General features: G+C 38.2%; 1 protein-coding gene across 4 annotated transcripts in view; it reads right to left on the reverse strand.

Annotated features, from left to right (window-relative positions):
* WASF3 (WASP family member 3) overlaps nt 1-18,182 on the reverse strand; it is a 141,820-nt gene extending 123,638 nt beyond the window's left edge. For all 4 annotated transcript variants that reach the window (XM_054577147.1, XM_054577144.1, XM_054577146.1 and 1 more), the window contains exon 1: nt 18,048-18,182. The gene's annotated coding sequence lies outside the window, so the exon portion shown is untranslated. The remainder of the gene's footprint in view (nt 1-18,047) is intronic.
* Between the last annotated feature and the right edge of the window lie 7,733 nt (nt 18,183-25,915).

The raw sequence follows: 25,915 nt of genomic DNA on the forward strand, positions 1-25,915 counted from the left end.
GCACCAGCGTTTTAAAAACTCCCCACGTGAACCACTACTGTATGAAACAACAATTCTCAAATTTTTGTTCAGGACCTCTGGCAATACTGTTCAGGAGTAATATTTATCAATATTTAACCTACTATAAATTAAGACAGAAATGTTTTAAAATTTATTAAATCATTGAAAAAGACAAGATAAACTGTGTGTTAACAATTACATTTTAAAGAACAAGGTATTTCTAAAGACAAAAAAATTATTGGCACTGTTATATTTTTGCAAGTTTCTTTACTGTCCAGCTTAACACAGTGGGATTTTCATATCTGCTTTCTGAATTCAACCTGCTGTGACTGTGTTTTTTTGGTTACAGTTTATGAAGACAATTCAGTCTCACAGAGACGTCTAGTCAGAAAATGGAGAGTTTAACAAGTCTTTTCAGGTAACTGTGGCTCCATCCATCACCATGTTGCCTCTGAAAAAACAGCACTATATGCCCTGAGAAAAATCTGAATAAAAAAGGGCATATAATGTCTTAATACAGTTACAAAAATAAATATGACCTTCCTGACCCCTGAAAAGGTCCTGAAGACTTCCAGGAGTCCCCACACCACACCTAGAGAACTGCCGGCATAAACTACAGAAGAAAGGAAGACTAATGAGGTCTGACGCTGTCGAAGACTTCACAGAACAGAACTTCCGCTGAAGGCTGGGCAAGTGTAGAACTGACAGGAAAAGAGGGTTTTTAAAGCTTGCTCAAAAACTAAGCTGATTTCCACTGAAAAGAGTAACACTCAAAAATGAATCAAATAAAAACTAGACACTGGCTTAAAAGAACTATAGCCAAACTTTAGTGTAAATGAATGTATAATATTAATCCAGTTTTTAAGTTCCAATCTTGCCAAGGTTTAAAAAGGGGGGGGGGGATTTTTAAAAATTATATAAAAAACATTTACATGCAAAAAATATATAATAAAGATTATATATATTTTTAAATGTACAATAGACTCAAATGTCTCCTTCCTTTTATATTCTACTCTACTTTTTAAAACTTTTTCTTGAAATTATTGCACATACAAAAAAGTTCATGGTCCAAAAAAGTACAGCTTAAATAATTATTACAGTGTGGACAAACCCAGGTAACCACCATCAAGATCAGCAAACAGGGCACTGTCACACCCTCAGGAGAGGCCCTCAGTTATAAATCTCTTCTTCTTCCCCAAAGAAAATTACTTTTATCACTCCTAACACCCCTTTTTTAATTTTACTGAAATGAAATCTTACAATATGGATTCTATAACATCTAGGGTCTTTTACTCAACATTAAGTTTGTGACATTATTACTGCTATTGCATGTAGCTGAAATTTTTTCATTTGTATTACTGAATAGTATATGAATACACCACATTTTACTTAATCATTCTACTCATGATGTACATTTGGATTTCCCACAGAGGCTATTATAAATAATGTTGCTGTGAACACCACCATGCGTATCTTGGTAAAGACATGCATGCATTTCTGTTGAGTGTATACCTAAAAGAGAGATTCTGATTCACAAAGTATGTGTATTTTCAAGTTTAGTCAAGAATGCCCAACAATTCTTCAACATGCTTCTGCCAAGTTACACTCCCACCAGCCAAGTGTAAGAGTTTCCAGTGCTCCCCCTTCTCCAAACTACAGAATGGCAGTCTTTTCAATTTTAGTCAATCTGATAACTCTGTGGTTATATTTCATTACTATTTCAAATTGTACCTTCCTCATTACAAATAGATTAAGCTTCTTTTCATTTCTTCATGAACCATTTGTACATCCCCTTAAAAGTGCTTGTACAAGTCTCTTACCCATTTTTCTATTGGATTATCTGGCTTTCTTATGAATTTTCAGCTAAGTCCTTAAATTTCCTGGGCAGGATACATAAAAGTTTACATGTGATTCAAACATTCTCTCCCAGCCTATGTATTACTTTTCTACTCTTAATGGCATGTTTCAATAAACAGAAGTTCTTCATATTAATTTAGTTCAATTTAGCATCTATTCATTTATGGTCAGGGCTTTCTGTTTCCTGCTTAAGCAACTGTCCCATACTCTTAGGTCATGAAGTTATTTATTTATTTATTTATTTTACTGTTTACCTTTAGTCTAATCTGGAATTGATTTCTGTGTATCGTATAAGTTAGAGCCTAAATGGTCAAATGTCACTTATGGGTATCTATTTCAGGGACGGCACGCCAATTATCAAAAAGAACATCCTAGATCAGGCATGTTCGGCGTGGTATGGCCTTAATGGTGGCAGCTTTGCTAAGTATATGATTGTCTAGCCACTATGCTATATACCTAAAACTAACAAAAGATAATACTGAATGTAAACAGTAACTGAAAAATAAAGAGACCATCCTTTCCAGACTATTTTGCACTGAACGTAATCAACTGTCTACACACGTGTGGATCTGTTTCAGGGCTTTTAATTCAGTTTCCTTAACCTATTTGCCTATACTTATGCCAATACCACACTGCCTTGAATACTATGACTTTATAATAACTGTTAATATCTGGTAAGTCCTGCCACTTTATTATTCTTCTTAAGGGTCTTGATATTCTTGACCCTCTACATTTGCATATAAACTTTAGAAACAAAGAGCCAACTTCCATCCTCAAAAACTTTTCAGGCTATAGACTGGGGTTGGACAGAATCTATGAATCAATTTAGGGAGAACTGATATCTCTATAATATTTAGCTGTTCATTCCATGAACATAATCCATTCCTCCTTTATTTACATTATCCTTAAATTCTCTAAATATATTACGGCTTCTTATGTAAAGGTATTGTAAGTTTTTTGCTAGTTCATTCCTAAATGTCTTCATTTTCAATGTTTTATAAATAGAACTTTTATTAATTTTATTTTCTAAGTGTTCACTGATATAGAGAATTCAGTAACTGTATTAAACATACTGCTTAGGGCTAACAACTTTACATACATTAAATTCTTTTGCATGTTTCTACATATACAACAGCATTGCCTACATACACTGAATTTTTTGTCTTCCAATGATTACAAATTTTATTTTTCTTATCTTATTGCACTGGCTAGAACTTACAGCATATTGTGGAAATAGCAAGCACCCTTATCTCATTCCCAATTTCAGAAGATAAGCCTGAATCATTTCACCAGTAAATCTACTCTAAGATTCTTTGTAGATACTCCTCCTAAAATTACACTTTCCTAGTTTGCTTAAGGGTTTTTCATCATGAACAGCTGTTAAGTTTTAGTGTTTTCTGCATCTAATGGTAACTGTCTGGCTTTTCTTTATCATCATTTTCATGACATTTCCTTTTATATTTATAATTCTAATTCTTATTTTTTTTAGGATTTTTGCAAGTATGTTCATGAATGAGTCTGACATTTTTTCTTGTAACAAATATCCTTTACAATATTTGACATTAAGATTATGCTGGTCTGGCAGGACTTCCAGACTTAGAGGATTTTAGCCACCATATTCCAAATCTCACCATACATCCTCCCTACAAAACATCTATACATCGAGCATAAAATCAATCAATCAATCAATCAATCACATATAATTTGTGCCTTCAAGCATTAATAGGAGGCAAAATAAAACAGCCTTCAAATTACCTATAAGCAGAGAAATAAACTAAATTCCAACATAGCTTGCACCACACACCACTACAAGCCTATGCGTAGTGAACAGGGGAGGAAAGATTAAGAGATTCTGTAAAATAGAGTAGAAACATGTTGAGGACTTAAATGTCCACAACCCCCTTCAAAATAAAGAAAATGTAAAGTAAAGACTTGGTAGTTCACAAAACTGACTATAGAAAAAGGGGCTTAAAAGCAAGCAGAACCAGAAGTTGCAGACTTGGAAAAGCAATGCTTGGGAAACAGAGTCAAATATTTAGAGAATGAGTGGTGCCCCCTGGAGACATGGCAGAAAGGGGAAATAAATAAGTAAGAGAAAAAGGATATATATAAATAAAAGAAAAATAAGATATGCCATCCACTTTCCCCACCCCCAGAAATCAACATAATCCATTAAAGGAACTGCAGAGAACATAGGACTGGTAAGAGAGCTCTCCAACTAGAAAACCTACTCACAAAATTAAGAGGAGATCAAAAAAACTAAAAAATAAGTAAAGCTCACATACACATGAAACTACTTAAAAACAGAAAATGTGAATTAAAGCATTTCAGCTAATGAAATTTCTCCCCCCAAAACAAGTTTTTAAAGCAATTTTTAAAACAAAAATTTTTAAACAAAACTGTTTAAAGCAGTTTTTAAACAGTATTTAAATAAATAAAACTGTAACACAACACTCGAAACTGAATTAAATATCCTCAATCAAACATGTAGGAAACTTACACAAAAGCTAAGAACAGAAATGGAGGAAAAAAGAAAGAAATAGAACAAAGTAGACTGAATTAAGAAATAGAAGGAAAAAAACATATTAAAAATGAATATTAAATAAAAAGGTGCCCAAAGGAGAATAAATTCTAATGAAAATTTAATAAAGGCATTGAGGAAAAGAAAACAACTGAAAGAAAAAGATAAACAAGTATGCAGAAAAAAAGTAACTTAGAGAAAACAGGCAAAGAAGGTAAAAAATTCATTTAAATGGAGATAAACTTACTCCAAAATGCACATATACAAGTCTTTGGAAGAACACATTCAAAACTGAGTGTGTTTAAAATAGTAATCCAAGAAAACTTTCTGAAAATGAAAGAAAATTTAAACTACCCATTTAAAGAGCCAACTGGGGAAAACTTACCAAGAACAAATACTATAAGGATACAGACTTATAATGACTATAAGACTTTAATGATACAGAAAAGGTCCTTGAGGCCTCCAGGCTAAAAGATAACTTACAAGAACAGAGAATCAGATTGGTATCAACTTATTAAAACAGCATACTAGGCAAGACAAAAGTAGAAATTCGTTTTTAAGAAACTTAAAAATAGTGAAAACAAAGATTTTATATTTTCAAGCTGTCCCTTAACTATCAAGGCATAAAAGAATACTTGATCAAGGAGGCACTCACAAAATGTTTACACATGCATCCTTCCTAAGGATTCTAATCACCTTACTCAATCCAGCTCATCATCTGAATTGAAGATGCAGAAAATTATCTAAATGACTATTTTCTGAGTTCTTTCACAGATAGACAAGAATGTAATTCTAGCTGCATAGGAAAGAAGTTAATCCATTATATTCAATGGATGCATTAGGATTTAAACTCCATCTATCAAGGGATGACTAAAGAAATTTAAGCAAAAGGACTAATGAGTAAGTTAGCAGTTTATGTATTTAATTGTAGAATTAAAAACAAGACTGGGCTCATTGAAAAAGAATGGTGTGTAAACATGTTATGACAAATTAAAAAAATACAACTAAAATAATAGGAAGAGAAGAAAGAAAGAAAAGAACAATAAAATCACTGACTATGGTATGGGTAACAGGTGGAGAAGCAAAAAATGCCATTCAAAGTTGATATACTAATAGTAAAAGGATGGGCTATAAACTGAGAAGAGGACTAAAGGCACTAAAAAAAAAGTTACACAAGTGAAAGCTAATCAGTGGAAGAAAAATTTAGATCCCTCCATGTCAAAAGAAGTATTTTTTATAATTCAGGTAAAACACACCTAATAACAAACAGAATAAGTATAATACAGACAGTGTTTATAAAAAAGCAAACATATCAGCTATAACAATTAATGTGAATGAACTTACCTTGTCTATGTAAAGATTTCAAACTTGCATAAAGAGCAAAGTCTACCTCTATGTAGTTTATATAGGACACATTTAAAATGCAGTGATTCAAAAAGGCTAAAAATAAAGGGATGAACAAATAATACTTATCAAGTAAACAGAAACAATCAGGTTGCAACTGTACCAGACAGAATAAAATTAAAGGAAAAAACATTCCATGGAAAAATCTAAAAGCACTATTTCACAATGAAAAAAATAAGTTATTATCTATGAACCAAATAATAGAAACTATACCCAATCCAAGAATAAGTAGAAATTCACTACAAATAAGACTCATACACCACTCAGTATTAGGAGAGTTGAAGGGGAAAAAATTAAGTAATCACATAAATGATCTAAACAATATAACCAGTAAGGTAGGTTTTTTTGGATATATATTGAACACTACACTCCAGTAAAGAGAATACACCTTTTTTGAACACAATAATTATCCTATATTAAGGCACAAAGAAATCATTAATATGGTCATAAAACAGAAATATTACAAACAATATCCTCTAATCACAATACACAAAAATCTAGAAATTAAAAACATTGGAAATACAAATACCCACTAAAAGGAGAAATGGAAAAATTAAATATTATACAGCAAAAAGAGTGAATGACCTATGAGTACTTGCAACAACATGGATAAATTTAACAAAACTGTTAAACAAAAAGATCTAAACTCAAAACCATATGTAATAATGATCTTAATTCAAAATCAGGTAAAACTCATCGATGTTAGAAATCAGCATAATGGTTGACCTTTGAGAGTAGGGTGATCATGACTTGAAGGAGATACTGTGATATCTGGGTACCAATTTCACAGGTAAATTCATTTTGTAAAATTTCACCAGCTCTACACTACTGATGTGTAGACTTTTCTGTATCAGCATCAGTAAAACTTACAAAACTTATAAAGAAAACTAGAAATGAAATACAAAAGTCTTTCCACCTAAAAGCTGAAATAACTCTGGGATGAAAGGGAATATATACATAAATCACAAAATTTCTGAAAAATTGAAATAATGAAAATGTTACATACCAGAGTTCATGGAATAATTTAAAGTAATAATCAGAAAACAAAATTCAGAACTCTAAACACCTATAGAGAGTTGTAGAGAACAGATCAAATTAATAAAAATCCTGGTCCTTAAAAATAACTGAATCCATTTTTATGAAGTATCTAGAATAGTCAAATTCATAGACAAAAGAACACAGGGACTGGGGGAGGGAGACTGGGGAGTTATTATTCAGTGGCATAGAACTTCAGTATGGGAAGATGAAAAAGTCCAGGAGAAGAATGTGGTGATGTTTGCACAACAATGTAAACGAACTTAATGCCACAGAACAGTACACTTAAAATGGTTAATACGGTCAATTTTACACTACTTACTTTTTACCACAATAAAAAATACTGAAATAAAGCACACACAAATTCTATCAAAGAAAAAGGTAGCAAATACACAAATGTTAGATAAAATATATATAGCATAAGTCTACTGTACTTCAATGCAAATGCATTTTAAAACCTACGTGAAATGGATAATTTCTTAGGAAAATCGGTTTACCAAAATGAACCCCAACAGGGAAAAAACACTTAAATGAACTAATTTCCTCAGAAGAATCAGAAAAGAGTTATCAAAGAATTAATCCAGGGGTCCCCCAACCCCTGTACCAGTCTGTAGCCTGTCAGGAACCTGGCTGCACTACAGGAGGAGAGCTTGAATGTTAATGACCTTGAATCCTACCAAAACCATCCCTGGCGACCCTGGTCTGTGGAAAAACCACCTTCCACAAAACTAGTCCCTGGTGCCAAGAAGATTAGAGAATGCTTAACTAATCCACAAAAAGAAAAGAAAAAAGAAACAAACTTTTAATATTGGTAGAGTTTTATGTGATGTTCCCTTTTTCATTCGTAATATTGGTTACTTGTACCTCTGTTTTTTTTAAACTGATTTACCTCACCAAATTTACTGATGTCACTGGTCTTTTCAAAAGAACAGCTGGTATTGTAGATGTTTTCTATTTTATTAACTTCTTGTGTTATGTCCATTACCTCCTCTGGGTTTAGTTCACTGGGGTTTTTTATTTTCTCCCTAACTTCTTGAAATCAATGCTCAAATCACTGAATTTTTTTCAATCTTTCTTCTTTCCCAACATGCATTTAAAGCCATAAACTTTCCTCTCAGTATAACTTTAGCTGTACCCCACAAATTTGATATACAATATTTTTATATAAACTCTGATCAAACTATTTTCTCAGTTTTTCTAATTCCCATTGTAATACACCTTCTATGACCCATAAGTTATTCAGAAAAGATTTGCTATTGTCATTTTGCTATTGATTTTAATTTAATTTACAGAACACTATTCTGTTTGATTTCAATACTGTGAAATAAACTAAGACTTGTTTTTTGCTCCACAAGCTGACAGCTCAGGTGAATGTCAACTGGTAAATAAATGTATATTCTGTGGTTGTTACTAGCAATGTCTAGACAGGCAAAGCAAGCTTATTAATTGTGTTGTTCAAATCTTCTATATCCTTACTAAGTATCTTTCCATCAGTTACAAAGATAGTGTAGAAAAATCTCTATATTTCAAAAGTATCTATTTCTTTTAAAGCTTGTATTATAATTACTAAAATTCTTTTTGAATGATTTAGACCTCTATTATAGAGAATAGAAAAGTGAATAACCAATAAAATACTCTACATCAATAAAAGACATAAGCTAATTATTTTCCAAAATGGCTTAATAGCATTCCTCAAAAATAAAAATCATTTTACAGACATCCTCCAAATTCTAACTGGATGATATCCAGTAATTCCAGAGAGCAGATCAAACTGTTAATTCCTCAGAGGTAAAATTTACAACTAAGTTATGCTGTAGGGCTCACAGGAAAAGTCAGCAATGCTCTGCAATATATTCTATGGACAAATTACTGAGACTTTTCTACAGTCATACAGTACTTATTTGTCTAGACCAAAGCTGACCTTGGTCCTACTCTCTGGCAAGATGGCAATGGCAGACATCACTCCTACCCCCTTTAGTGCCCACTGCACTGTATCCCACTGGGCCTTGATGCTGTCTTAGAATCATTCTCCCACAATGCTTCAAAGAGCACTCATCATGATCTGAAAAGCACTGCCATCCACCTCTGCTCTGCGGTAGAATCTTTGATGATCCAGCTGAGTGTCTGTATATGTTGTCCTTCTAAGAATCCTGAAGCTCAGGTATAGAATAGACAGGTATAAATTAGTATCCTCAGGTCAAGTGTCATCTGCGAGTTTGGATCAAGCACCTTCCTAAGCAATCCCAAGACACCTTTTGTGTTTTCGCTGGTCACAGTACATCACAGTGATTTTTTCACTTGCTGTTCTCAGGTAGTACACAGTCAGACCCTCAAAGACAGGAACCACTTTGACTCATCTTGATATCGTCAGCATCTAGCACTGCCTACCATAGAGACACATGTTCCTTCTACTCTTATGCCCTCCAATCTATCTCTACATAGCTCTCCTATTGATCCTTTTAAAATCCAAATCAAAGGATGTATCATCTCTCTGCTCAAAATCTTCTGATGGCTTTCCATCTCAGAATAAAATGCAAAGTGCTGACATAGTCTATGGGGCCTCATGTGATCTGGCCCTTTATTCTATGACCATACACACCCTCACTTACTGCCGTCCCTATATCCCAAGGGCCAATACACTTGCTGTACCTTCCCCCATAAAGTCTCCTTCCCAAAATATCTGCCTGACTGGCTCACTCCTTCACCTTTATTCATGCCTCTGCTCAAATGTCACCTCAGAAACACCTTCCGTGACCACACTGTGAAAAACAGCAGTCCCTTACACTCTCTTCCCGTTTAATTTTCTTTACGGCCATTACTACAACATATAGTAATGCTGTTTATTCGTTTTCTTTCTCTCCCACTAGAATGTAAGCTCCATAAGAAAGGGCAGAAATTCATCCTCTAGAACACAGGTCTGGAATTTTTGCTGTGAAGGGTCAGACAGTAACTACATTATACATTGTATGTTAGACAGTCCCTGTCCCAACCACTTAACTCTATTCAACTCTGCCTTGTAGCAGAAAGGCAGCCACAGACAATACATGAACAAATGGGCATTCTGTGTTCCAACACAATTTTCTTTACAACATCAGGCAAAAGGCAAGATGTGGCCCACAGACTATAGTTCAGCAGCCCTTGTTCTAGAGCAAGCGTGACATACAATACATTGACTGAATTAATCAATCATGTCTCTGTTCCTAGCTCAAAGCTACCTTCAATTGACAACATAAAATACCAACACTCCAAGCTCATCAGAAAAGGTCATGTTAAACTAGCTAGCTTCTATACATCTTTTACCAAAAAATCCATTTGATATTAATTATAATCCTAAAAGACTGTTTGAAGGATATGCAATTCCTGCCACTAGAAAGTATATAAACCATGTCAGTTTGACCCTCTGCAGAAATGTTTTTAAGGTGTACTTAACTTCATGTAAGGACATTATAATAATCAGCCTCATAAGAACCACTGTTCTGGGTGCCGTAATAATGTCATTGAGCATGTCACCCAATACAATTTTCAAGTAACCTATACAAAGCCCCAAGTGTGAAGTCAGGAAACATTACTAAAGAAAAGAAACTGGTATGTTTGTTATGGATGGTGAAAACCACAGTGTAGAGCTGAGGATGTTTCCCTTCCACTTGGGCCATTAGGATGTTCAGCCAAGTTCCCATCAGCCTATGGCATGCTGGTTATGTAACCATTATCTATGTGCTCTCTTCTCCAGGGTTCATAGCTAGACTATGTTTTTTTAGTCTGACTACAGACAGGAGACCCATAAAACCTCCCACAGGACTTTGCTCTTTTACCACCTACCAGGTGACCTGAGCAGGTTCCCCCTTCCCGCTGGAGCATGAGTCACAAGCTAAAACAAGCCTGACTACCTGAATGGCCCTGTGGAAGACCACCCCATGACAACCCTCAACACTGAACTTCATTGTGGATGAGAAATAGGCATTTCTTGTGCTGAATCACTGAAATCTTGAATTTCATAAAGTTAGCCCAGTACATGTAAACCACTAGCCTAGGAGGCTTCAGCTTCATTGAAAGAATAGATTTTATTCTTTTAATTCCTGATCCCCATATAATTTTGATTTTCATTTATATTCAGCTTTATTATAATTAGTATTTCCATAAACTAATTCAAATATTTATTTAAGGGGACAAGAAAGACAAGCCTTCACACTTTTTATGTTCAATAAAACCAAAAGCCACTGAAACAATAAAAATTTGGATAAAACATACATTCCATTTGTAACTTTCACTGCTATACAGTTGATTTAAGTTATATCAGTGTCCAATGTTCAAAAAGAGAAAAAAATAACCAACCTAAGTAAATATTAAAATGCAGGGCAATGTATTTCATCTTAATGAAATTTGATAATCACTAGAAACCAAATAGCATAAGAAATAAAATCACAGACTTCTAAATTCTTGTGTAAAAAATATAAGTTACCGTACATGTAACTTAAAAGAAAAATTGTTTTAAGTCCTTTGATACCTAATCCCTATATAGTTTTTTCAAATGATGTCCTGAGGTTTTGTTGTTTCCTTTTTTTTTAAGGAGTAGTATAGAGGGAACTTGACATGTCAGAAATGGTAATGTTTAATTAGTCTACATAACACAATGGACAAACAGCATGGAAGCTATGAAAATTTTAATTATGGCTCAGGCTCAGGTATGAACTTCATTATCACTGATAAGCCTTGTAACCATTCAAAATTACAATGCCAACTTTTAAAAAGGAGTACTGTTTTAATAATCTTCCTCCCAGGGAAATCTCAAATTCACATTTTAGTAAAGTCTTTGCAAACAATGCTGTTTGCAGTATACAATTAAAATCTGAAAACAGGTGACGGGGGAATTTGAGCATTTCTTTTTATTCTAAAAGATGTACAAAAATAGGAGACAAATACCATGGAAAACAAAAAACCAAGATATGTTTTAAATTCTACAGGGTTGGTTACAGAACAAAATATTTTTTTCTATTTCTGCTGAAAATGGGTATGTATCCTATATTGGAAAATTGTACTCCCCCCCCACTCCATTAAATTAAGATCCTATTTTTGTGAGTCTGTTTCTCCTCATTCTCAGCTATACAAAGACCTGTCTCAAATTGGACAACATAAGCATAAGTTGCTCCCTCCCTTCCTTGCAAACATTCTGGTTAATGTCATCCATCAAGTTGGACTTCTCGCCCTGTGTTTAGACACTGTTCCTTCCATGCACCACATGGAGCAATTTAAATCCATGAGCCTCTCCATAAGCATTAACTCTAAACTGAAGAATTAATATGGCCCAGCAAAGAGTTACAAAGCCCATTCAGAGACAAAACCTGCCTAGGTAATACCCTGAAACTGGACTACATAACAAAACAGCCCCCCCCCCCCGCAAAAAAAAGGCAAATGTGTCACATGCATATTTGGGCACCTGAAAAAATAACTGTGATATCAGTAGGGTAAAATGACTCATGACCGTTTTCTAAATTACATAGTAGTGATACTGTAAGGCTTATTATACGTTCATGAATCAACACATATGACATACTCAGTCAATGAAAAAATATTTGTTGAGGATCTACTATACACAAAGAACATACCATTTCACCCACTTAATTGATAAAATATGACCACATGGATTCTAGTTCACAATACACCCATACTTTTATATTGCAATATAATTTCACTGAACTGTTCACGTGCACAAAATGGATAACAGCACTTAATTGAGAGGAGGCTGTGAGCTGAACTAAAATGGACTACTGCAGCATGGTAATAAAATCTTCAGCATGCACTGAGCACAACATTTAAAAATCCAACATTGCTTTCAATTGCTAGAAAAAGTACTTAAGACCAACTAAAAAGAAACATAAAGTAAAAACTAAAAGAAAGAAAAATTAAAACACATAAAACACTGAAAAGTTCAAGAATACATAGATAATAAAAGATATCTTTAGATCAATTTCAAGACCATTGCTCCAAGAGATCAGGGGGCACCTTAAGAACAGGCCCAAGGGAAAATTTCACAAGTAAAAAGTTGAGAAATGATCCTAGATGCTGAGCTCAGAGTCAAGGCCTAGATGCTCTAATAAACTTGAAAGATGCAAAGATGCCTTGGATGTTTGGGATGTTTAAAATTTAAAAAAAAGAAAGTCAACAAAAGAAAAAGAGTTCACCTCAAAGAGGAGAGGCACAGGTCCAGGGAAGAACAGAACAGGGCTGGCTCCAGAAATTAAGACTGAATCTGAGTGTGGAAAAATATTCTACTCTAAGGACATCTATTAAGATAGGACAGGCTCTGATTTAAAACAAAACAAAACAAAACAAAACAACAACAACAACCCTGGCCTGAGGTGAGGAGCAGAGAGGGGAACAAAGAACAGGACAGCCAAAGAGGACGGTCACAGACAAAATCTCCAGAGGACACCAGGACCTAGAATAAGGCAAGGCCATGCTAGAGGACCCAACTCTCAGTAGGACCAACCAGTTCTAAGAAAAGCATGCCCTGAGAAAGGAAGGAAATAAACATCATTAAAAATAATTTTTTAACAACAAAATAAAAGTCAATGTCCAAAAACAATGCACCCTGCACCAACCAGGTATCTCTCTCTAGTGAATGCCTTCTCTTCTCTTCAAAATCAAGTTTTAGAAAAAAGTGCCTTCCCTGGCTGGCTACACAAACACACATACCCTGCAGCACCAATCACTCTTTGATCCACAGTAACAAGGCTCCCCAAGACTCTTCTTGCCAAAATCAGTTATTATATTCTAGGGCTAAACCCAATGGAAACTTTGAAATCACCATTCAACTGGATCTCTCTCCGGCATCCACTCTCTCTGGAGTCTTTAACATGCTCAAATCGCTCCATTTAAAAACAGGAAAAAAGGTTTCCCTTTACTGAACCTCCTACAGCACAACCACCACACTTCTTGAGTTGTACACACTCAATGGCTCCACTTTCTGGCTCTCACTCACTATTACACCCTCTTACAAAATAGCCATCTCGTTCTTGTCCCCATCACTGTGTTGCCATTGTCGTCACCTATATTACTAATGAAGTTCTGACTGTTAAGATCCGTCCTTACCTTAGGTTCTCCTCATGACTTTTAAGACTTCATTCACACCTCCTGGGCCCCATCCTTCTCAGTCTCAATATGGGGGTCTATTGACTTGCCTACCTTTCAAACACAAGAGTTCCTTAGACTGCATTCTACATCATTCCTTTTCTCACTCTATACATGCTTCTTAAATAATCTCATCTACCCCAACAACCTCCGTAACAAACACAGGCAAAAGCGGTGGTTCCACTGCAAAAGAAACAGCTATTGAGTAACAGAATCATAGATAAGTTCAAATAAACTTAAGTATTTATGTCCTAAAAATTTAGTACCCATTTGCAGGGTGGGATGGGGGAAGCGCACTTCAATTGAGAGAAAGGTGTTTTTACTTCATCTTTAACTACAAAACAAGTATTTACTAATGGTATAGGTACACATGTTGAACACCTCACAACTTCTCAGACTGGATAGCACCTCCTTTACTTCCTGTTCCACTCTGATTCCTACACATGGAACTGCAACTTTCTGTGGGAATCAGTGAGAAACAGGAATGTAGTGCAACCTATTGGAGAAACTGCTAACTATTCTGAACTACTAGTTCCCAGAGGGGTGGAGAGATGTTACACAGTGCTGGGTCTCCTTCAACAATTTAATATCCTGCGGTCTCCCTGTGAGTCCACTGCAGCACCTCAGCAAAGAGTTTAGGAACTGCGGTGTTCAGAATTCTCAAATGTGTCCCCAGTCCAGACATCTCCTGATAACCAGATCCATAATGTAGCGAACAGAACACTATGTCCTACAAACACCTTAAACTTAGGCCAAATGTAACCAATCATTTTTCTCCCAAATGGCTGCTGCTCCTGCTCCAGAAGGACAGCACCATCACCCACTTAACCATCCAGCCAGAACTCAGTACTGCCCTGAACTAGGCCCTCTTTTAACTCCCTCACATCATGCATGCACACTCACAACCAACAACCAAATCCTAGCAATTCTACCTCCTCCAATATCCCTCCTTCCAGTCTTGCCCCTTCTATCCATTATCCAAGGCAAATTTAATCATGTTCTTTTTTGGTGCAGAACTCTTCAGCTGTTTTCTATTGTTCATTGAGGGGTACTTAAACAAGAATCACAAGTCCCTAAATGGCATAGCCCTTAGTTACTTTCCTGCCTTGTTTCCTGAGACTTCCCTGGCCTTGTGCTGTACAGTACCACCAAACTAAACTGTTTTCAGTTGCTCCATTGTGCCATATTCCCTGAACAAGCCTTTTACACTCTCTCCTCTACCCAGACTTTGACCAATTCCTTCTCATACTTCTCTGGGAAGCTTTTCTTATCCCTCTGAAGAGTCCCTAAGCTTGCGTCCCTAAGCAGTCATCCTCTGAGCTCCTGTGACTGGCCCTGTTCAGAGCACTTAGCAAACACCGCTTCGTAGTCAATGGTTAAATCTGTCTGAGAACAGAGCTGAACAGTAAACTCATCTGGGGCTCACAGAGATATCACCTTGTTTATCCTTGCATCCCCAAAATATATGATAAACTCTGAAGTCTCCTGAATGAGCAAAGCAGATGACTGAATGGATTAGGTCATTCAGGCGATGCTCCCACACCCCTCACTGCTTACTGACTCACAGTACTCACTGCACTGCACAGAAATGGTGTAAGTAGACTATGAACATCTTAAATTAAGCTTTCATCTCTTATTTTTGCAACCCCAGTATTAAAATAGTGCCTGGTACTTAGCTGGAATTCACTAAATAGCCTCTGAATCAAAAAGGTTATAGAAAAAATTCTGGAAAGCTACACCCATAGTATTGTGTGGCTACCTCTGGAGAGAGACACAGGACAGCAATAAGAAAAGAAAACTGAGACTTACTCCATAAATCGTGATAGAGATTTAAACTTATTTTACAATATGCATTATTTATGTATTACTGGTATACAATATTCCTGTATTACCAGTATAAAATTAAGTCATGGGGGGAAGAAATAGCCCTGAAGAAGAATGCATGAACTCGAAGCAGCATTTGGTTCTAAACGTCCAAGAGCAAATCCCAAGAAAAGCTGACCTTAAAGAGAAATAGAAGGTATGAAGAAAAAAAGACTGAAAGAAAAGCTGAGAATTTAAGTAAAGGTCTATACAGCATGTGGTGTCACTCCCAAAAAAATATAAGAAATGGTAACAGCTTTGCAGGGGGAGAACCCTTCTGTCCAAACTTATAATGGCAATGGTTTTAATGACAACATTCCAATAGCCAATGGATACTTATTTGCCACGTGCAGGTTCCCATGGTAAGTGTAAAGTATGTCTACAAAGACACAATGAGAATACAGAGAGGAGGCTACAATGTTGGCATGGCCACACTAGCAAAGTGTGTTCCACCTTTATTTCCAGGATTTTAAAACAGTAACACATCATTGACTATTAGGTCATAATTTCAGAGCAAACAGATAAAACAATGCTATAAAGCAACTCCATATCAGCAACTGGAAGTGCAAGGACAATTTTTATATGTATATAGGTCCAGAACAAGCCTTTTTTCCCAACGTTTAACAGTGAATACAGGTCAGACAGCAAATACATAAAGTCAATCAAATTTTCCATCCTAATAAGTTTTCAACATCTGAAAACACAACTTTTGTGAATATAAATTAAGAGCTTTAAAATGAAAAAAGAAAAAAAGAGTACTACACTGACACTATTGGGAAGGAGACCAGACACAATAAGAACTGCCTATGGGAAAGGTCAAACCCAGCTTTCTTCTGTTTAACCTCTCAAATAGATAAAAGAACTAGCTTTAAAGAATCACTGCATTGTTTCAGAGCTTAGAAAAGGAAAGTTGAGTAAAGCATATACAAAAGGAGCAACTAACTTTCAATAGAATTTGCCCTAGAGGTAATAGAAAAATAAGTCAATTACAAACTTTGAACTTAGTTTTGATAGAAAAGCACACATTTTAAGTTTTACGCAAACATCATTTTTAAGATGCAAAGTATTTCAAATGGCTAGCCCCTTTCCCTTAAAAATGAGATTCCAAATCTTACATTAGAATTTCATACCCCATTATGCATTTTGATTAGGATAGCTTCAAAGCAAAAAAAAAAAAAAAAAAAATTCAGTTTCTAAAAATTCCCAAATTATTGCTGACAGTAACTGTGATTTTTAAATTAATCTCCAAGTGATAAATAATTCTTTCGCGGCCCAATGGCATGTAAGAAAATAAGATGCTCCCACTAATCCCTAAACCCATCGCTTAGTTTCTTAATAATGAAGAACTCTGCTCTCCACCAGGTAACTATCCCTTGCAGAAAGGTTAGACCGAGAAGAAATCGCCATTGCCCGTTAAGTACCACAGACGGAGAGGAAAAGGTTTTCCACTCGCTGAATCCCTGTCGCGGAGGCGTGAGAGCCAGGAGCCCCGGCCCCCACCGCCCCGCAAAGTCTCCCGGGGACGATTCCTGTAGACAAGGAAGCTCCCGGGAGCGCAGCCCTCTCCCCAACACTGCCGCCCGGTCCTCGCCGGTGTCTGACCCCTTCCCTGCGCTGAGAGCCGAGCCTGGCTGCTGAGGCCAGGAGCCTCGCGGGCCCGCAGCCCTGGAGAGGGAGCACCGGGCGCGGGGGCCTTGGAGCGCAGAGGCGCCGGGAGGGCGAAGGAGAGGATTGAGGGGGCCAGACCCCGGGGAGGCGAGCACGCGGAGCAAGGCCAGATGCGGGTGAGGGCGCGCGGAACTGGGAGGGATGTGAAGGTCCTGGACGCGGGGCATCTCCGGGCGTCGTGCTTGGGGCGTGAGCGGAGGCCCCGGCGCCACCTGCAGCCGGGTACCGCGCACCCGGCAACGCTGAGGCGGGAGGGCCGGAGGGCCGGGGGGCGGTGTGGGTGAGGACGGCCGCCAGGCAGCGCCGCGACGGCGGGAAGCAGCGGTCGGCACGGGGCCCGGCGACAACGATGTAGCCGGGCTGCGGGGCAAGGCGCGGGGATTCGCTGCATCCTGCAGTGGGCCCCCGCCACCCGCCCGAGCGCGCCTGGCGCGATGCAGCAACTTCACTTGGCCGCGGGGCTGAGGGGTCCGGCCCGTGCCCGTCCTCCCCCGAGGGAGCCGCGCGGCCCGGAGCCGAGCAGGACAGGGGTAGGAATAGGGGAGCCTGGCCGGCCGCAGCCCGTACTCACCGGTCCGCGCTGCGGACAGCGGCGCCGAGGCTGCACTCCGAGCTCCATGGTCCCGCCGCGCCGCCGCCGCCGCCGCCCGGCACCCTCGCTTCGCACCACACCACACGCAGCGGCGCCAGCGACGCCGTCTCCGGCCGGGCCACGGCCGCGGCCACGCCCCCTCTCGGCGGGGGGCCCGGCCGGATCAAGGGGGTGGCTCAGCGCCGGTTCCGCCAACCAGAGCCCGCACACAGGGTCTCTTCACCAGGATTGGCGAGCATCTCGACCAATGGGAAATGGCAGGAGCGCGGAGCGTCGGCGGCGCCGAGGGGCGGGGGATTGCGGAGGTGGTGGCTCTCCCTTAGTCCTGGGCCCCGGCGCGAGCTAGGGGCTTTGGGCTACGTCCCTTCCAGAGTGGAGAGGTAGTGGTACTTTGCGCGGAGTTTATTGTAAGGGCTTTTGTATCGCCTCTGTTTACGATGTACCCATCCATTACAGTCCCTTTAAGTTTCCACCCATACTCTAACCTTACCTGGGTTTTGAGGGTCTCCTGGAAACAGCTCTATCAACTTGCGTGTTTTCAGGCAACGCTGAGAGGATTGGAGCCGTGTCAGCGGTCGGTTTTATGCCCTTCTCAAGTTCGTTAACATTGTGCCTACAAAATCTTATCTCCATGTACAGATTCTTCCCTTTTTAGTCACACTGTCTGCAGTCTCCCTCCAGCCGGGTTGTAAGAAAATCCACAATATCTATTACACATAGGATGTCCCTGAAACTACCAACCTAACCCATGGCAATGGAGTACAGCCAGGTGATAGTTAATGGTTCAGCAGGAAATATGAAAAGGAGGGAGGAGGAAAGGAAAGGAAAAGGAAGGAAAGAAGACAGAAAAACCACCTATGTTCTCCTAGGTCTTGAAGGAAAGGGGTTTAAAGGCATCAAATAGAAATGTTATCTTTGTTTTACTTGCCTGCCTTTATTCTTTTTTATTTACAAATAACATCACTACATCGAAAAACTTACAGGAAAAAGAAGTTCTGATAAACCGTCCAAGAAAAACTAATTCAAGTTGTCTTGTCTTTACAGACCTATGATAATTATCTTCATCTGTTTCAGCTAGTAGCAGGCAACTACTAACAGCTAGGGGAAAAGATAAGCAGTTCGTAACAATTTTAGCAAACGTGGCAGCACCAGAAACGCAAAAGAAAAATCATGCACCCCTCTTTATGTGTAATCCCAATTCCTTTGGGAAGGAACATAGGATTCCTTTAAAGGTATTTTAAAAGCTCTATTTTAATATGACATATACTTAGTTTCAATGTGAAATGTACTAGTAATTAATAAGGTAAACAGGATTTTAGTGATTACAGTGCTCTGCATTTGAAATATTGATACTAGAATAAATTCCTGCTGAATTGGCATTCAAAGTAAATTACTTTCCTTCATTTTGTCTTCACTTACCCCGGGGAATAGTTTCCATGTCTATATTTAGGTCATTGATTTAGAACTGAAAAATATGAAGATATAGGATACCCAGAGTGAGTATCCAGGGTTGCTAATCATGTTTCCCCACCTCCCTACTTGAGTGACCCCACCTAACATGAACTGGTGCTAAATTTAGTTCACCCTCTATTGGCCCTTAATCCTACCCTCCTGAATTGTTTCATATAGGTCAGTTTTATCTCTAATTAGATGACAAGTTCTATGAGGGTAACGTCCTTATTTTATATTCCTGTTTCTTCCCCCCATAATGCCTGGTACAATGTAGAACATGTAGTAAATATAACTATACTTAGTATTATATTATTAGTATTATATGATGTAACTCCATCCTTAGTGTATCCATAATATAAAAATTTTCAATTTCAGTACTTCTATGAACAAGCCCTTTAAATGGAAGTTGCTCAGAGTAGTCTTGTTAGGGGGGCTAGTACCTCACACTTAACAGTACTTGAAAAATGTTGCCAAATCAAGGAGTGAATTTGTTGTCTGTAACAGAAACTTGACTGAAGTGCTTACCAATTAGGGGGTGTTTCTTATCACAAAACAAGAAGTCTGGAGATGGCCCTAGGGCTTCCACAATATCTCCCTGGTGTCATTGTATGTCAGGCTCTTTCAAGTCATTGGCTCTACTGTCCTTGACCTGTGATTTTGTCTTCCTCCTCAAAAGATGGATGCTCCCACTCTGGGCAATGCATCACATTCTAGAAAATGGTAAGGGGGTGGGTAAAGGACAAAAGATCAAAGAGATATGTGCCAACTGAGTCTTCCCCTTTAACAGTCTTTCTGGGAAGCAGCAACCAGCACCTTCTGCTTGCTTTTTAGCAGCCAGGTCCATGTAACGCTGTCGACCTCAAAATGCAAGGGAGCCTGAAATACTAAGTATTTTAAGCTGGGACATTGTCTGCAACAATGTCAGGGTTCTGTTATTAAGGGAGAAGGGGAATGCAGTTGTTGCCCTAGTTGTTGAATAAGTGAATACATGAATCACTCTCTTAATTCATGAGATGAACCATAAAAAAAAAAAAGCCATTCAAATTTCAATAAGAAAACAAACAACCCAGTTTAAAATGAGCAAAAGATCTTAACAGACACCTCACCAAAGGTAGAAATGGCAATATACAGATGGCAAATAAACATATGTTCAATGTATCTCAGAAGATTGCAAGTTAAAACAACAATGAAATATCACAACATACCTTCTAGAATAGCTGAAGTCCAAAAAAATAATAATACCAAATGCTGGCAAGGATGTGGAGCAAATGCTCATTCAATGCTGGTGGGAATGCAAAGCAGTACAGCCACTTTGGGAAACAGTGACATTTTTTCACAAAGCTAAACATAGCCTTACCATATGATCTTGCCATCTTACTCCTTGTTATTTACCAAAATGAGGTGAAAACTTATGCCCACATAAAAGCCTGCATCCAAATGTTTATTTTTAATCATCAGACACTGGAAGCATCCCTGACTGGTGTGGCTCAGTTGGCTGGGCATTGTCCAGCAAAGCAAAGGGTCCCAGGTTTGATCCCCGTCAGGGCACATGCCTGGGTTTCAGGCTCGGTTCCCCTGTCGGTAGTCTCTGGTTGGGGCGCATATGAGAGGCAGCTGATGGATGTTTCTCTCACACATTGATGTTTCTCTCCCTCTCTTCCTTCCTCCGTTCCCTTCTCTAAAAATAAATAAATAAAATCTTTTTTAAAAGTGCACTCGAAGCAACGAAGCTGTCCTTTAGTATGTTAATGGATAAACAAACTGTGGTACATACAGAAAATGGGATTTCATTCAATGATGAAAAGAAATGAGCTATTAGGCCATGAAAAGACATGGAAGAACTTGAAATCAGCATAGGGCTTAAGTGACAGAAGACAGTCTGAAAAGGCTCCATACTGTATTATTCCAACTATATGACATTCTGAAAAAGGCAAAAGTTTGGAAACAGTAAGAAAGATCAGTGGTTGCCAGGGGTTAGGGGGAGGGAGGGGTGAGTAGGTAGAGCACAGTTTTAGGGCAATAAAACTATGCTATATGATACTGTAATAGTGGGCAAGTGTCATTGAATAGCTGTCAAAATCCATAAACTGTAAAACACAAAAGTGAATCTTAATGTAAACTGTGGACTTTAGTTAATAAAATATATCAATATTGGTTTATTAATTGTAACCACAGTAATAAAAGATGCTAATAATAGGAGAAAATGTGTGAGGGGTAGAGGGATAGGTGTGGGGGAGTATATTATACTCTATGTACTATCTGCTCAATTTTTCTGTAAATCAAAAACTCTTATAAAATAGAAACAGTTAATCATTATAAACAATAGAAACTATAGATAATGTAACAAAGTTAATAGAGAGGAAAAAAATTTTGGAGGGGTCTACTTTATGGACCTTTAATGCATTCACAGACAAATTCTATTCCCTTAAACCATTGCTAAATTTTAAAAAGTGCTTTACCACATATATATTTGTTTTAGTTTGAGGGGGCTTCCCCTAATTTTTATATTGAAGACTTTCAAATGTAAAAAAAAAATGGTACAATGAGCACCTATACACCTGCTACCCAGATTCACCAGTCATCTACGTGCCGTCACATTTGCCTCCTCGTTCTTCATCACAGGCGTTCTCTCTCTCATCACAGAGAATAGTTACCTCTAACTTTTCAAGACTTCATTACTCATTTTCTTTTTTTCCCTTTCCTATAAATATTGGTTCAACCTGATATACAATGCCCTTATCCCCATGAATTGGTATCACTGCTGAAGTAGAAAAATTAAATTTGGGGACAAGGGAAATGGTGATGTGGCATCATGCTAAAGAAAATTCTGATGACTCAAGTCAATCCATCTATTTGTGTTCCATGAAAGAAAGTGTTTGAAGCACATGGTCCTAGACTCACCATTGAGCTGAATGTGTGCTGTCTGATGTTGTTATTGTATAACTGAGGAGGTTGTCAAGCATATTCCTAATAAGATCTTCCCCACTATAATTTAAAACCTCTTTAAATGTACCATTTCTACTTCTCTTTACCCTTGCCTGGTCAAAATTTTGGATAAATTCCCAAAATTAAAATATAGACAATTTTAGTGTCGTTTTTACTTTGAATTAAATAAATACAATGATGACACAGTGACTTTTCAACACACTTTATAAATTAGACACTTGCTCAGTGATTTGCCTAATTCTATCATTACTAAGTCATTAGTGGAAAAACAATTGTCATTCTCTTTACTTAATAGCATGTCATCTTACATAAAAATTACAAACTGTTTTGCATTAGGAAGTGAGCTTAGTCTCACTTTGGGGAAGCTAAAGAACAAGAATGTTTGCTAATTAAATGAAGATTTCTTATATATTCTAATATGTAAGAAATCAAATTATAAAGCCTAATAATTGTCATCATTTTTGACATATTCCCTTGTACTACTAGTTCTTAGAATGAAGTGAAATAATGACTACAAATACCAATTCTCAAGAACTAATTTAGCTTCACACATTAATCTTTATAAACAAGCTTTACCAACTATAGCTTCTTTTGAAGGATAGTATCTATTTTTATCTTGACACTAAAGTGAAATAACACATCTACATACCCACATCTCACAGGAGTAAAATCTTCCCCAGAAAAATTTAAGAAACTTTATCTTAAATTGGAATCTGAACGAAATTGTCTCATGAGAGTAGGGCAGCATGTTATTAACCTTATTTTCAAGTGAGGACAGTGGTGGGAAGGTAAAAATAACATGTTTTGAGAATTCACTATTTGCAGCGTAGTGACTTACTATATTTAACATTCATAATATCTATTAGATACATGGTATTATGTCCATTTTACAGGTAAGGCACAGAGAAATTACATTATCCACCCAGGGTTCCTCAGACTCATTGATATTTTCATGGGAAAGCTGTATTTCCAATGAACCTGGGTAGTAGTGAAAAATCACACAGCAGCAAGATGTTCTGACACCATAGCAAGTACTTCTCTCAAGTCTATTTCCCACCCGCTGCCGCAACCTTTCCCATCGCCTCCACCCAAGTTGAAGTCACTGTCATCACCTTCTGTGCTTTGACAATATTTTTAACACATCTCCCTTGCCTTCATTCCCCTTTAGCCTGTCTTCACACTATTTATTGGGTGACTTTTAAAACATAGATCTGCTTGCACCTCTCTGCTGCTCAAAACCCTTTAGAGGCCCCCATTGTTTAAAAGGTAAGTCGAATAAAACCCTTCATTATTATCCACCTCCAGCCAGTTTTCCTAAGGCTTCCTGCCCCATTCGCATTCTCCCTAAGTATCTGGACATTTTCTGTCTGAATGCCCCACCCTCCTTCACCTGGGAGGTTCCCCTTTCTCAACACTACCTCCGGAGCCTTCCCGCAGGGTTCTTCATGCCCACCTCTGTGCTCTCCTTGCACTCCTTCACCAGCCTTTCCTACAACATATTTCATCATCCCCTACCACACAGGGAATTCCTAGAGGGCCGGGACTGTTGTGTATCCATCTGGAATCCCTGACTCCTAACACATTTTAGGCATACAGTTAACACTTGGTGAATGGATTTTGAAGATATTATAGAAATAACTAATATCCAAGTTCTGTGAATAGCACTTGAAGACAGAGGGCTCTAAGGCATCAGACTTAGAAATGTCCATGGAGAACATGTGGGAAACAGACTTCCACCCGCACAAAGGCCATGAAGCTGAGGGTAATAGCATCAGAAGATTGAAGGTGTCCCGGTGGCTGTTACCTGGCAGCCTGTGTATGCTGACTAATCCCACACTGCCCCAGCCCCACAAGGCACTTGCTAGCTCCTGACTTCACCTCAACACACAGTCCAGCCTTGCAAGTGGGAGAGCACTTGGTTCTAAAGTTACCTGGCTGATGAGTATGTTAAACAAAATTAAGCACAGGCCTGAATTAGACACCATTCATTGTCTACTTACTCTGGGGCACCAGAACCTTGGGAGGTGGGCAGGATAGGATGCAGAGAGCACGGGCCCTTGAGTTAATCAACTCAGGCTTCACGCTTCACATCCACTGTTTACTTAGGAAAATAACATCTCTGAGCCCCAATTTCCTTCATATAAAACGAGCATAAAAGTAGTTGTACAATTGCCAATGTTCAGGAAATATTATTCATCATCCCCTCCCCCAACTCTAGACTGCTCTTGTTGATATATTAGATCCATTCCCTTCACCACCTGAAGGAACTCTTTAAGTCAGTATTTTACAAATAATGCAGAAGTGTTAACTGGAAATAACTGAACCAAAGCTTATGAAATGAACTAAAGTGCACTTACATATTTAAACAAATGTAAAATAGGATACAGGATGGCCCTATGTACAATAAGAAAACTTTTTTCCATTAAAAATCCTCATGTAAGGATATGTTTATTGTTTTTACAGAGGGGAAGAGGGAGAGAGAGACAGAGAGAAACACTGATGTGAGAAACATTGATCAGTTGCCCCCCCATATGCACCCTGACTGGGGAATCCAAACCACAACCTAGGTATTTGCCCTGACCAGGGACCGAACCCGCTATCCTTTGGTGCATGGGATGACACTCCAACCCACTGAGCCACCCAGTCAGGGCAATAAGAATTTTTTTAAAAGTCAAATCCGATAGCCTGGTGTTACTGAGGGTGACTACCCCATGCTGGTCCCATACAGACCTTCCTCTACTTTGTCTATCCCTGTCTGGGACCTAGGTTGCTTTTAGCCCCACATGTACCCTGTTTTTATATTATTACAAAAATTGAGCAATTGCTCCAAATTTTATTATTAAACTACAGTGTCTTCATTTTGTTACTTGAGTTATTATTGTTCCTAATTGGCTCCTGAGACAAATGTACACCACGCTCTTGCAATGTGTAGTCAGCAAAGTGACCTGCTGCTGTACCTAAGATGGCTCCTATCTCTGTGCCATGGTTAGACAGAGTTATATAAGCCACCTGGGATTTGACAGGAGGGAAATGACTCCAGACCGATGCTACCTGAATAACTTGCTGTCATTATCAGACCTCCCCGCTGGTTAATTAGGGCCTGGAGATCTTCCTAATTAACTATTCCAAACCCATTTTTATGTGGATTGTTTTAACAATGGCTTCTCCTATAAAATTTAAATATCTTATTGGATTTGGGTGTTTTAAAAATTTTATTTTCCTAAGAAAAGCCCTTGAAGGTGGAATATTTCACAGATAAGTTGTCTAAGACAAGGACATGACTTGCCTGGAGTCTCAGAGGATTTTTATTTAACAAATCCTACAAGACTGCTTAATTGTCTTACTCAGAGTCATTCTAGGGAGGGCTGTGTTTCATTCATCTTTGTGAGTCCCACCTCACGTCCACTAACCTTCACTATCCCTAAGAAATAAACGAGTTTTCTCAATTA

The sequence above is a fragment of the Pteronotus mesoamericanus genome, unplaced genomic scaffold (genome assembly GCF_021234165.1).
Source record: "Pteronotus mesoamericanus isolate MK-2021 breed Mesoamerican mustached bat unplaced genomic scaffold, CSHL_Meso_final contig_41, whole genome shotgun sequence".
NCBI classification, from domain to species: Eukaryota; Metazoa; Chordata; class Mammalia; order Chiroptera; family Mormoopidae; genus Pteronotus; species Pteronotus mesoamericanus.